We start from the raw sequence: 15,128 nt of genomic DNA, 5'->3' as shown, positions 1-15,128 counted from the left end.
CCCGGGATCTTCTGTTGCTCTTTGGCTGTCGAACCGCGACGTATAGTGGCCCGCAATTTTCTCTCTGGTCCCGGCAGCGAAGATGCTGTCTCCGTTCGTTGCGCCGCCCTCTGCGTACATGAAACATAAAAAAAATACAAAAACTTTAGACAATTCACAACCATTACAAAATATTACAAAACTACATAAACAAAGCTAAATTAAACTTATGTTCACCTGCAAACTGGGCTGACACTGGTGGATGGGAGACGCTTCAATTTCGCGTCCCACTACAATACGACGGGGCATGCGGTGAGCACGCCACTCTCCCGGCCTTACGTCAGTTTCCGAGACCGGAGCCGCCACTTCTCAGTCTGCCTCACAAGGGCTGTCTGCGCCCAACAGCGCTCAGCAGACCGGATGGTCACCCATCCAAGTGGTAACCCAGGCCGACAGCGCTTAACTTCAGTGATCTGACGACAAGGAAGGTGGCCGTTTTTATATCATATCATTTTTTTTAACAAATCAGTTTATGGAAAGCTTTAATATCAATAGGAATAAATCCAAGAATAATTAAAGCAATTCAAAATTTATATAAAAATTCTATTTCAAAAATAAAAATTGGTAAATATCTATCACATGGATTCCAAGTCACAAAAGGATTACGTCAAGGATGTAGCATCTCACCTACATTGTATAAAATATATACAGAAGTAACTTTACAGAATTGGAAGAAAAAATGTCACGCTATGGGAATACCAATAAATGATAGAACAATATACTCGTTACAATTTGCAGATGACCAACTGATTATAGCCCAAGACTATGAGGACATAGAGTATATGACCAGGAAATTGATTCAAGAATATAAAAAATCAGGTCTAAATGTAAACATGAATAAAACAAAGTACATGGTAATTGGTGGAGTGAATGGAGACTTAATATTAGAAGAAGGGATGGGAACAATAACAGCTACTGAGGAATATAAATATTTAAGTGTGAAAATTACAAATGATGGGAAACAGCACAAAGAAATTAGATCAAGAATAAATTCTGGAAAGACGACAATCTCTTTATTGAATGGAATTCTCTGCGACAAACACATAACAACTGATAACAAAATAAGGATTTTTAAAACAATAGTTAGGAGCATTATTACATATGGTTCAGAAGTGTGGACAACAAAACGGCAACTGAAATCAAAATTATTAGCCACAGAAATGGATTTCTGGAGACGTTCAGCAAGAATATCAAGACGAGAAACAATAAGAAATGAAGTAATCAGAGACAAGATGAAATGTAAAAATTCAATTATTGATTTCATCGAGCACAAACAACTTAAATGGTATGGACACATCAGACGAAGGGAACAGGAAAGGTTACCAAAATGCATAATCGACTGGGTACCAATTGGAAGAAGAAAAAGGGGACGACCACCTGATACATGGAAACAGGGAGTTCAGTCAGCAATGAGGAAGAACAACATTCCTGAAGATTTATGGACAAATAGAGAAGAGTGGAGAACAATAATTAGTGACTTACTGTAATCTAGAATAGGTGCTGGAAAAATGTATTCACATTGTAAATCCAGAATAATAAAATAATTTTTTTTAACAATTTTCGGTAAATATTTGAAGTTGATCTTTTGAAACTGTAGTAAGACATAATTTTACTTTCACAGTGTGGAGGCGTCTTACTTCTTTTTGAGCTTTCATCACGTCCAAACTTTCTCCTTGACTGTGTGAAGCAACTAGATGGGGTACAAAAGAAGAAGTCCGATTTCTCGGCTGGCGGTGTGAGTCGAATTAACAATATTACCGACGTGAAGAAATAGCACACCACTTTCGTAAAAAAGAAAGATTTTAACGCAGCTAGTTGCTAAAAATCTCGAGCAGAAATCGAATGGCTGGCCTTTACGGTGGGCGGACACGGGTGAGGGGCAGCGCTGACTTCATCGGCCATCGGCGCTACCGACAGAAACTGCAACCTTCAGTTTCACCACGTAATATTGACACTGCAACCGCTGGGTTCAAAAAAATGGGACTTAACTTGTAAGGTCATCAGTCCCTTAGAACTTAGAACTACTTAAACCTAACTAAGCTGAGGACACCACACACATCCATGCCCGCGGCAGGATTCGAACCTGCGACCGTAGCGGTCGCGCGGTTCCAGACTGTAGCGCCTAGAACTGCTCGGCCACCTCGGCCGGCGCAACTGCTAGGTCGCTGGCGTTTGCAGAAATGAGAAAAGAGGGAAGTCGACACGAAGTGTTCCGGACAAACCCGATATGCGACGGAGTCGAACGACGGACCCTTCGGACACCTTCCATTGCGCCAATTGACACGCAGTTACAGATCTCTGCAAAGTGGTTACGCCCAATGCGACCGTGCATCGTTTCCCTTTCAGTTCTTGCTCCAAGGGGAGTAAACAGGCTGCTAGCTTGTTGATGTGCAGCATATCTCGTAACAAATCAATACTTGAATATGCAGCTCTGAAACCGGCAGTATATTTACAATGTGCAGCCGACATTTTTATACACACGCATTTCGATACTTTTTCCACCCATATCAGTGTAGTCTCGATACGGCGTGAGCCGATAATGACAACTTTTTAAAATGTCGATACATCGGATTCGCGATATTTTTTAAAAATATCAACAGTCCCACCAATACATCTCATGACAAGTGTGGCAAGCTCGTCTGTGTGGCCATAGTTCGCAACAACTTTAAAAATACTGCGTTTGTAACTAGAAAACGCCTTTTACCTTGATACAGTACAATATTTATTTACCTTGGAAACTCGTTCTGTATTCTATACTGCCGCCGTGTTTAGTGGCTATCTTTTGTGATGAATATAATTTTCGTCTACTTACGGACTCTAAAAAGTTTAGGCCATAACTTTTTGAAGCCTGTCTTACAAGATGCTCTGTGACCACATGAGAGGAAACGTTGTAAAGCAGAGGAGTAACTGTAACGTTTCATTCAGGTAGCAAACTGTGGCGTGTAGTGCAAGTGCAAGTATATAAAAACTATATTTCCCATGAAAACGCTCTGAAGATGCATTTAATGTACGTCGAAAAGCGCCTTCTAAATAAGTAAATATTATACTGCACTGCGGGAGAGGTGTTAAATGCTGAATACATAGAATGTCGTGGCATACGTACTGCTTGGCAAAACAAGTCAAGGACCCACAGCAGGAAAAGGGACTGAAACGCAACTTTACGGGATAAAAGGGTATGTGATGAATAACATTTTCTCGGTTTTCAATCACCGACATTTAGAATGTAGCACTCCAGCTCTCGATATTTATCTCCGGCGTCGTTGTCAGGAGTAAAAACTCACTGACTGTGGTCAGTCATTATGTTGCAGCAAGAAAAGACGGTAAAGAAGGAATACCTTTACAGACAGTTCTTACGTTGAGGAATATCTGAATAATATAACTGGACGGCGAATCGTGTACTCTCCTGCGAACTGTAATCGCATTGCGTGTGTATGGAGTACCGCCTTAGCTGGATTCGTTATTTCCTTCCGGAAAGGTAACTGTTTGTAATTGTTGACGGAAATTGGTCGAGTAGAACAGAAGTGGTATTTGCCGTACCGCAAGAAACCCTCCGTCGTTCCGGATCTACATAAACAACTCGGGAAGACAATCGGACCAGCCACCTTTGACTGTCCGCAGATGACGCTGTCATTTATCACCCAGTAAAGTCACAGGAAGATCAAAAGCATTTCCACATTGTTGTATACAAAAAAATCTGCTTGGTACCCTAAATAATGAATAGTGCGAAGTCATCCACGTGAATACTGAAACGAATGCATTGAATTTCGGTTGCGTGATAGATGTACGGGTATGAAGACAACCTTATGAATCCATGTATGCTGTATGTCAGCAGGGGACTGTCCAAGTTGGTGGAGGCAATGTGATGGTGTGCGGAGTGGTGCAGTTGGAGTGATATGGGACCCGTGATACGTCTTGATACGTGTGCGTCCTGTCTGATCAGCTGCATCCATTCGTGTCCCTACGGACGCGACAATTCCAGCACGACAGTGCGTCATCCGATACGCCCAGGATTGGTACACAGTGGCTCCAGGAACGCTCTTCTGAGTTTAAATGCTTCCGCCATCCACCAAACAATATTGAGCATATGTGGGATCCCTTGCAACGTGCTACTCAAAAGAGATCTGTGGTGTCACCGCCGGACACCACACTTGCTAGGTGGTAGCTTTAAATCGGCCGCGGTCCATTAGTACGAGGGTCGGTCAAAAAGTAATGCCTCCCATTTTTTTTCTACTTAAAGAAATTAAGTTAAGTGAAAAATTTGAATTTGGCGCCATTCCTCAAACCTTCTTCTGCAATCCACTGCAGTAGTAACTTTCTGTGTCAACAGGTGGCAGCACAGCAGAAGTTTGTAAGATGGCCGACATCGATGTTCGTTTGAGACAGCGTTGTGTGATTGAATTCCTGAATGCAGAAGGTGAAACGCCCATACGCATTCATGAAAGACTGAAGAAGGTGTATGGTGTTGTGACAGTGGATGTCAGCACTGTTAGACGATGGGTTCGTCGTTGTAAGGAAGCTGAAGGGCAAACACCGTTGACTGACGAAAAGCGGAGCGGCAGGCCGGTGAGTGCAGTGACTCCACACAACATTCAGCAAGTTGATGACATCATTCGTGGTGACCGTCGGGTGACTGCAGATGAAGTGTGTCGCATTATTTCTCTTAGTAAAGGCAGTGTGATCACGATTATTAAACAATTGGGGTACTCAAAAGTTTGTGCACGGTGGGTTCCAAGAATGTTAACCGATCAGAATAAAGAGGCAAGGAAAACAATAGCCTCCCAACACTTGCAGCGCTTCCGTTTGGAGGGAGATGAGTTTCTGAAAAAAATTGTGACCGGGGACGAAACATGGGTGCATTTTTTTGAACCCGAATCAAAGAGGCAGTCAATGGAGTGGCGTCACACAAGCTCGCCGAGGAAGAAAAAATTCAAAACTGTGCGATCGGCAGGGAAAGTTATGGCAACAGTTTTCTGGGATACAGAGGGTGTGATTCTGGTTGATTTTTTGGAGCAGGGATGCACAATAAATTCTGTTCAATACGTCACAACCCTCAACAAACTTAAAGCACGTCTTCAGCGAGTTCGCCCAACAAAATCAATGGCAGATGTTCTTCTTTTGCATGACAATGCAAGACCACACACCAGTCGTCACACCTCTGACGAGATTGTCAAAATTGGATGGGAAGTTTTGCCTCATCCCCCATACAGCCCTGACCTGGCACCATCAGACTTCCATCTGTTCGGGCCACTAAAAGAAGCTCATCGTGGGATTCATTTTGAAGATGAGGAGGCCGTCAAAACATCCGTGCGTCAATGGCTTAGGAAGCAGAGCTGTGATTTTTACCGTGCTGGGATACATGCCCTTGTTCAAAGATGGACCAAAACTGTAGAGATGGGCGGAGATTACATTGAAAAATGACAAAATGATCCTCAATGTTGTGGTTTTCAACCTATGTAATTGCATTTAAATTTCCTGACAATTAAACGTAGAAAAAAAAATAGGAGGCATTACTTTTTGACTGACCCTCGTACATGTCGGACCCGCGTGTCGCCACTGTCAGTAATTGCAGACCGAGCGCCACCACACGGCAGGTCTAGAGAGACGTACTAGCACTCGCCCCAGTTGTACAACGACTTTGCTAGCGGCTACACTGACGAAGCCTTTCTCTCATTTGCCGAGAGATAGTTAGAATAGCCTTCAGCTAAGTCCATGGCTACGACCTAGCAAGGCGCCATTAACCATTTCTATAGAGAGTCTCACTTGTATCATCAAGAACGCTGTATACAAATGATGGATTAAAAGTTAAGTATCCCAGCAGCTACGTACTTTTCTTTATAGCATTCATTACGTATCCTGTTCCAGACCTCACGCCCGTCTGCGTTAGGTTATAGCGTGCATTTCGGCCTCCTCTATCTACAAGGTGTTGGCACCATTGCCAACACATCAAGATCTCCTCTCCCTCTTACTCTTACGGGTCTATGGACAGCCGTGCAGGATTAATGGTGTCAGTTCCCCAGACATTAGTCGAGTCCGAGCCACGCCATGTTGCGGTACTTCTGAATGGTCGCGGGGCTCTTCACCGTATAATTTTGTAGAATATTAGGATATGTTTTTCGTCGGTTTTAATAAAACGTTTGAGATATATTAAGGACGTCAGCGGATCGGGTAGTACAGTCATTGAATGTATCATATACTAAAGATAAGCGGGTATCGCTGATGAGTTCCATTACGAGGCGCAGATGTGGGTGGACGAACCGGGCTTCCGCATCGAGGTTTCAGCACCAGGGTGGTCAGTCGACCCCGCGAGTGTAATGACCAGGTAGCGCACCTGCAACCCCCTCCGGTGTCAAGGACGCTGGCGAAGGCCGGCAGCTCGGCCCGGCCCGTGCCGGACACTGGCCCTGCGACCCCTGGTCAGGGAGTCGCTGACCCTGGCACGAGGCGGGCGGAGCAACCGGACTGGCGATGGAGACGTCGGCAGCGCAGCGGCCAGCCGCCACCGACCAGAACAATGCGCCCATTGGCCGCCACCTGCTGACGGCTGAGGGCGCCGGCCTCCCCTATCCCCTCTGGGAGCCAGTGGCGCACTGGGCGGCCGCTGGCAGGCGTGCCCGCTGCCCACCCCTCAGTTCCACGCCCGAGCACTCCGCGAGCCAATGTACGGTGTGTGGCGGAGGGCACCTTTACCACTACTAGTCATTCGCAAAAGGAGCACGGGGAGGCCGACTGTCGACGATGAAGACTCCTCCATATGCCTACAATACGAGCACTGAATTCTTTCCTCTTATCTCCACACTCCTTTCTCGGCATGTATCTTGACGGAAGTAGAGCCGGCCGGAGTGGCCGAGCGGTTCTAGGCGCTACAGTCTGGAACCGCGCGACCGCTACGGTCGCAGGTTCGAATCCCCTGCCTCGGGCATGGATCTGTGCGGTGTCCTTAGGTTAGTTAGGTTTAAGTAGTTCTAAGTTCTAGGGGACTGATGACCTCAGAAGTCAAGTCCCATAGTGCTCCGAGCCATCTGAACCAAACTCCCCAGACATGAACATTATTGAGCATGCTCCATTAAGTTTCGGGAATGCAGCCGCATGAATTCTGCTTCTTCTTCTAAAATTTCGGCTGTATACCTTTCAGCCATCTTCAGAGAGAGCCGTACGACTGACGCTCCAGCGCTCGCTCCATCCTTTTAAACTCGCGGACCGCGCCACTGCGCATGCGGCCACAGATAAACAAGGCGCCAGTGATGTTGATCGGCGGCAAAGACGTACAATATGCATGAGTTACGTCTGTGGTAGCGCATTCGATCCATGCTGGGAGGTCGATGTATTACTGGGAGCTGAACTGTAGCGACGTCTTTGTAAGTTCAATATTGAAAGTGCCGATTCCATGATTTATCCAATGAGAAACCGCTGTCTCTATTAATTAAATTCTTCGTCAAGCGGATTTCAATGGCCACTTTTACTACGGAGTCCCAGAAAGATGTAACAGAAGTCAGAATTTAGACGTTTTCATATACCATAGAGTGACCAGAATCAATACAATGCTCTGCCACAGCCGATTTACTGGGTTGTAAGAGCCGAGTGTACCTGCAATGTTCCGTACACCTCTCTTGGACTGTGCGATTCGTTTGTCCGATATATGAAAGACCACATTCACATGGTATCTTGTAAACTCCAGGCTTGCGGAGTAGTAACTCATCTTTAACGGAACCCAGGAGTGCAGCCGTCTTCGCCGGTGGACGAAAAATCACTTTTACTTTACGTTTAGTGAGGATCCGTCCTACACTCCTGGAAATGGAAAAAAGAACACATTGACACCGGTGTGTCAGACCCACCATACTTGCTCCGGGCACTGCGAGAGGGCTGTACAAGCAATGATCACACGCACGACACAGCGGGCACACCAGGAACCGCGGTGTTGGCCGTCGAATGGCGCTAGCTGCGCAGCATTTGTGCACCGCCGCCGTCAGTGTCAGCCAGTTTGCCGTGGCATACGGAGCTCCATCGCAGTCTTTAACACTGGTAGCATGCCGCGACAGCGTGGACGTGAACCGTATGTGCAGTTGACGGACTTTGAGCGAGGGCGTATAGTGGGCATGCGGGAGGCCGGGTGGACGTACCGCCGAATTGCTCAACACGTGGGGCGTGAGGTCTCCACAGTACATCGATGTTGTCGCCAGTGGTCGGCGGAAGGTGCACGTGCCCGTCGACCTGGGACCGGACCGCAGCGACGCACGGATGCACGCCGAGACCGTAGGATCCTACGCAGTGCCGTAGGGGACCGCACCGCCACTTCCCAGCAAATTAGGGACACTGTTGCTCCTGGGGTATCGGCGAGGACCATTCGCAACCGTCTCCATGAAGCTGGGCTACGGTCCCGCACACCGTTAGGCCGTCTTCCGCTCACGCCCCAACATCGTGCAGCCCGCCTCCAGTGGTGTCGCGACAGGCGTGAATGGAGGGACGAATGGAGACGTGTCGTCTTCAGCGATGAGAGTCGCTTCTGCCTTGGTGCCAATGATGGTCGTATGCGTGTTTGGCGCCGTGCAGGTGAGCGCCACAATCAGGACTGCATACGACCGAGGCACACAGGGCCAACACCCGGCATCATGGTGTGGGGAGCGATCTCCTACACTGGCCGTACACCACTGGTGATCGTCGAGGGGACACTGAATAGTGCACGGTACATCCAAACCGTCATCGAACCCATCGTTCTACCATTCCTAGACCGGCAAGGGAACTTGCTGTTCCAACAGGACAATGCACGTCCGCATGTATCCCGTGCCACCCAACGTGCTGTAGAAGGTGTAAGTCAACTACCCTGGCCAGCAAGATCTCCGGATCTGTCCCCCATTGAGCATGTTTGGGACTGGAGGAAGCGTCGTCTCACGCGGTCTGCACGTCCAGCACGAACGCTGGTCCAACTGAGGCGCCCGGTGGAAATGGCATGGCAAGCCGTTCCACAGGACTACATCCAGCATCTCTACGATCGTCTCCATGGGGGAATAGCAGCCTGCATTGCTGCGAAAGGTGGATATACACTGTACTAGTGCCGACATTGTGCATGCTCTGTTGCCTGTGTCTATGTGCCTGTGGTTCTGTCAGTGTGATCATGTGATGTATCTGACCCCAGGAATGTGTCAATAAAGTTTCCCCTTCCTGGGACAATGAATTCACGGTGTTCTTATTTCAATTTCCAGGAGTGTATTTTAGATGAAAGGCTTCCCACATACGGCAGGAAAGCCATGGATTTAAATGTTTCCTCGTCATCTTCTGCATTCCTTACGGACACCTTAGGTTTTATTTGTAGTGCCTTGCGTATCTGTTTTGGAGAATACCCGTTGCCCTCAAAAACTCTCTTCAGATGTAAAAGTTCGTCTTTTAAACTACTTTCATCAGATATGACGTGTGCTTGGTGTACCAAAGTTCTTAGAACACTACTCGTCTGCGAAGGATGGTGACAGCTGTTTGCATGTAGATATAAGTCCGTATGGGTCGGTTTCCGATATACTGCATGACCCAAAGTGCCATCTTCTTTGCGCCGAACCAAGACATCCAAAAATGCAAGACATCCCTCGTTTTCCACTTCCAGTGTAAACTGAATCTGTCCATGGATGGAATTCAGATGGTTTAAGAAGTCCTGCAATTTAATTAATAGAGACAGCGGTTTCACATTAGATAAATCATGGAATCCGGCACTTTCAATATTGAACTTTAAAGACATCGCTACAGTTCAGCTCCCAGTAATACATCGACCTCCCAGCATGGGTCGAATCCGCAGCCGCAGACGTAACTCATGCACATTGTACGTCTTTGCCGTCGATCGACATCACTGGAGCCTTGTTTATCGGTGGCCGCATGCGCAGTGGCGCGGTCCGCGAGTTTAAAAGGATGGAGCGGGCGCCGGAGCGTCAGTCGTACGGCTCTCTCTGAAGATGGCGGAAAGGTATACAGCCGAAATATTAGAAGAATAAGCAGAATTCATGCGGCTGCATTCCCGAAACTTAATGGAGCAGCCTTTGCGCCGCGGAAACCTGAAGATTCATTATTGAGCATATCTGAGATGCGGAGGTAGTGCCACAGACATGATATGTGAACTGCAGTGGCAACCATTAAAACAAAGGCACTGGCGGCAGTGGCCGAGCGGTTCTAGGCGCTTCATTTGTATTCGCGCGACCGCTCCGGTCGCAGGTTCGAATCCTGTCTCGGGCAGGGATGTGTGTGATGTCCTTAGGATAGTTAGGTTTAACTAGCTCTAAGTTCTAGGGGACTGATGACCTCCCATAGTGCTCAGAGTCATTTTAACCATTTGACGGCAGTAGAACCGTTCTGCTGTTTATCGCAAATGCCGGTTCCCTAAATTTTCTCAGTGGTGGTTGGCGAAAAAGAACACCCCCCCATTCGAGTTAACGAAGCACCTCCGCAACACTGGCGTGTTGATCGAGCCTACTCTACCGACAACAAACCAAGCAGCTCGCCTCTCAATGGCTTCGGTGTACTGTCTGGAATATTGCCTCAGTTACGCGACAGGATTCGTGATTTCCTGTGAGGGAGGTCACTGTTCGCAGTGCTAGTTACTGCTCGCCATCCTCGTATTGGTCTCACCGCGTACTCCCAGTACTCAGCCACACACAGTTGATGTCATCAAAGTGTACGGCCCTGAAGATGGCGTCGGCGCAACGTCGAAGTGATTTGTGGCGTTCCCCAAGGTACTGTTGTAGGTCCTCTGCTGTTCCTTACCTATATAAATGAATTACGAGACTATCTGAGCAGCCGTCTTCGGTTGTCTGCAGATGATGCTGTCGTTTATCGTCTAGCACAGTCTTCAGAAGATCGAAACAAACTGCAAAACAATTTAGAAAAGACATCTGTCATGGTGCGAAAATTGGCAATTGACCCAAAATAATGAAAAGTGAGGAGTAATCGACACGAGTGCTAAATGGAATCCGTCAAACTTCGCTTACGCGATAAATCAGTCCAATCTAAATGCCGCAAAATTCAATTAATTCAAATGGCTCGGAGCACTATGGGACTTAACGGCTGTGGTCATCAGTCCCCTAGAACTTAGAACTACTTAAACCTAACTAATCTATGGACATCACACACATCCATGCCCGAGGCAGGATTCGAACCTGCGACCGTAGCAGTCGCGCGGTTCCTGACTGCGCGCCTAGAACCGCGAGAAAGTCAATTAAATACCCAAGAATCAGAATTACGAGCAACTTAAATTAGAAACAACACATGGAGAATGCTGTGGGAGAGGCAAATCGAGGCCTCGTTTTATTGGTAGAACACTTAAAAATGCAACAGTTCCACCAAAAGGACTGCGTACACTGCGTTTATCCGTCTTCTTTTTGGAGTACACCTAAGCGGTCTGGGAACCTTATCGGACATGATTAACGGAGGACATCGAGAAAGTTCAAAGAAGGGCAGCACATATTGTATCATCGCGACATAGGGAGATAGTGTCACGGCCATATGGCCACGATACAGGATTTGCGATGGACAACGTTAAAACATACGCGTTTTTCGATGCGGCGGAGTGTTCTCTCGAAATTCCAACCAGTAACTTTCTCCCCCGAATGCGAAAATATTTTGTTGACGCCGACCTGCATAGAGAGAAACGGTCGTCATAATAAAAACTGGGATACAGAGATCGCACCGGAAGACACAGGTGTTCGTTTTTCCCGCAAGCTGTTCGAGAGTGGAATAATAGAGAATTAATTATTGTGAAGGTGGTTCAGTGAACCCTCTGCGAGGCACTTGGTGTGATTTGCAAGGTACCAATGTAGATGTAGTTGTATTCTCTTAATGCGATTTTCCGCAGATCCCAAATATTCGATCGGTACTCAAAAACGGGTCGCACTAGTGCTCTACACGCGGCCTGCTCCATAGATGATGATGATGATGATGATGTTGATGATGATGATGATGTATGGTTTGTGGGGGGCGCAACTGCGCGGTCATCAGCGCCCATACAAAGTTCCAAGCCTGACACAGTCCAATTTTTAACTCAATCCAATCTAGCAACTGCCACGACTAATACAGTTCCCCACAGTCGTTTAATGAACAAAGTAAGAGTATATGGACTATCAGACCAATTGTGTGATTGGATTGAGGAGTTCCTAGATAACAGGACGCAGCATGTCGTTCTCAATGGAGAGAAGTCCTCCGAAGTAAGAGTGCCGCAGGGGAGTGCCATAGGACCGTTGCTATTCACAATATACATAAATGACCTGGTGGATGACATCGGAAGTTCACTGAGGCTTTTTGCAGATGATGCTGTGGTGTATCGAGAGGTTGAAACAATGGAAAATTGTACTGAAATGCAGGAGGATCTGCAACGAATTGACGCATGGTGCAGGGAATGGCAATTGAATCTCAATGTAGACAAGTGTAATGTGCTGCGAATACACAGAAAGATAGATCCTTTATCATTTAGCTACAAAATAGCAGGTCAGCAACTGGAAGCAGTTAATACCATAAATTATCTGGGAGTACGCATTAGGAGTGATTTAAAATGGAATGATCATATAATGTTGAGCGTCGGTAAAGCAGATGCCAGACTGAGATTCATTGGAAGAATCCTAAGGAAATGCAATCCGAAAACAAAGGAAGTAGGTTACAGTAAGCTTGTTCGCCCACTGCTGGAATACTGCTCAGCAGTGTGGGATCCGTACCAGATAGGGTTGATACAAGACATAGAGAAGATCCAACGGAGAGCAGCGCGCTTCGTTACAGGATCATTCAGTAATCGCGAAAGCGTTACGGAGATGATAGATAAACTCCAGTGGAAGACTCTGCAGGAGAGACGCTCAGTAGCTCGGTACGGGCGTTTGTCAAAGTTTCGAGAACATACCTTCACCGAAGAGTCAAGCAGTATATTGCTCCCTCCCACGCATATCTCGCGAAGAGACCATGAGGATAAAATCAGAGAGATTAGAGCCCACACAGAGGCATACCGACAATCTTCTTTCCACGAACAATACGAGACTGGAATAGAAGGGAGAACCGATAGAGGTACTCAAGGTACCCTCCGCCACACACCGTCAGGTGGCTTGCGGAGTATGGATGTAGATGTAGATGATGCTGATGAGATGATGAGGACTACACAAGCACCCAGGCCCCGGGCAGAGGAAATCCCCAACCCGGCCTGGAATCGAACCCGGTGTCCCGTGTTCCAGAGGCAGCAACGCTGGCAGCCGGACCACGGGCTGCGGACGCTTCGTGTGTGAACTGCACATTCCTAAACTCAGCTCAACAAACCGAGGTGGACCATTCGCACTGCCCAATACAGCCCTCGCGTGCTCGTCCCACCTCATATCGCTTTGCAGTTCCACGCCTCGGTGTCTCACGGATACGACTGTGTAACGTTGCACACTACTGGACACGTAGCTTACACTTTTCTGGATTTAGGGCAACGTTACATTCCTAACATCAAACAGAAATTCTGTCCAAGTCATCCGGTGTGCTCTTACACTCTCCCAGCGACTATACTTTCCCATATACTACGGCGTCATTAGTCAACGCTCAAGAAAGATATTAGAAAAAATTCACAGTTACAAACAGGTAGAAGGTGCTGATAATATAATTCTTTATTTACTGCGGTTTCCCTCTTCTGATCATCTTCAGGCATCACAAAATTGTTAGCAGCGCCCGGCACGGCAGTGTTCTTGCTATTTCTTATTTTAAGTCCTGTCCGTTATGCACGTCTTCTCCCATTCCTTAGGCCATTAAAAAACTCTCTTGACCCTATCTGTCAACTGTTGAAAGTGCAAAACAGTTTTGCAATAAGTCAAACAACGGGAGTAGACCTGCAAAACGGGCAGCACGGCTGAGAAGAAGACTGGTTAAATGCTTCGCGTCAGGTACAGCTTTGTATGAAGCGGAAGCGTTCACATTAACAGAGAGAGTTGAGAGCTTTGAGAGGGGGGTGTGGTGGACAAGGAGGAAGGTGAGCTGGTCCGAAAGAATGAAGAACTGTTACGGAGAGACGATGAAGAAAGGTAGAAAACAGTGTGCGATTTGCAGAGGGGGGGATGGGGGGAACACCCCCCCCCCCCCCCCCCCCCCCCCCTCTGCATCAGACCATCCCCTCCTCTGGTTTTAGTTTATGCATCCCAACCTGGGATGTTTATTTCCCACGCACTGGAGTAAAACTTTACATATAATTTCAATTTGCGGAGCCGAACACTGAAAGTTTTTAATACAGTCTTACTATTAATATGTTTGTTTATTAATTGTGAAGAAGTGTTATGTAGTAGGTAAGCATTTCAAAATATTTAGAACTAAATGACAAGACGACGCACGCCACATTTCCGTAGCACGCCACAATGTTTGCAAGACGTCGCCCCAGCGTAAACGAGGCTTTAGAGCCAGTCTCTGTATTGTATGGTGGATGTGAAGCGTTGCGTACGAAACTAAAACCTGCAATCAGACCCAAACGTCGTGGAAAACTGTGAAGAGGTGTCATGCTGCAGCAAGATAATGCTCGCGCACATTCTGCCAAACGGACAGCCGACGCAATAAAGGAGTTGAGATTCGAGGTGCTGGAACATCCACCATACAGTCCAGACCTGGCTCCAGGCGATTTTCACATGTTTGGACCCTTAACGGAAGCACTAAAGGGAAGAAGATTTGAAAGTGATGAAGACGCCATTGCTGTGGTGCAAAATTGGTTACAGATGCAACCGATAAACGTATTTCCTGATGAAATAAAAAAAAAAATAATAACCTCGTTAAACGTCGGGAAAACTGCATTGAAGTCGAGGGATGTTACGTAGAAAAATAACACATGTTTCAGTTTTCTATCATCAGAATAAGTACAACTTTTCACAAATGAGCCTTTACTTTTTGAATTCCCCTCGTATACCCGTATGTAGATGATTTTCTAAATAAGCTTTACCTATAATGTACTTTTAAAGATATAACAAGGGATGGATTTTCTGATAGTGCATACGCGTGAATAGTGAGTTTCGGCATTAACATCTATTTATAAATAACTGTTTAACCATGGGTAACGCCACGGTCCAAGCTAGTAACATATATAATTATACTAACCCCCTAGGACATCTCTCCCACTGGTAAAAGCA

Source organism: Schistocerca cancellata, chromosome 11, assembly GCF_023864275.1.
Source record: "Schistocerca cancellata isolate TAMUIC-IGC-003103 chromosome 11, iqSchCanc2.1, whole genome shotgun sequence".
NCBI classification, from domain to species: Eukaryota; Metazoa; Arthropoda; class Insecta; order Orthoptera; family Acrididae; genus Schistocerca; species Schistocerca cancellata.
Note: the sequence above shows the minus strand (reverse complement) of the source record.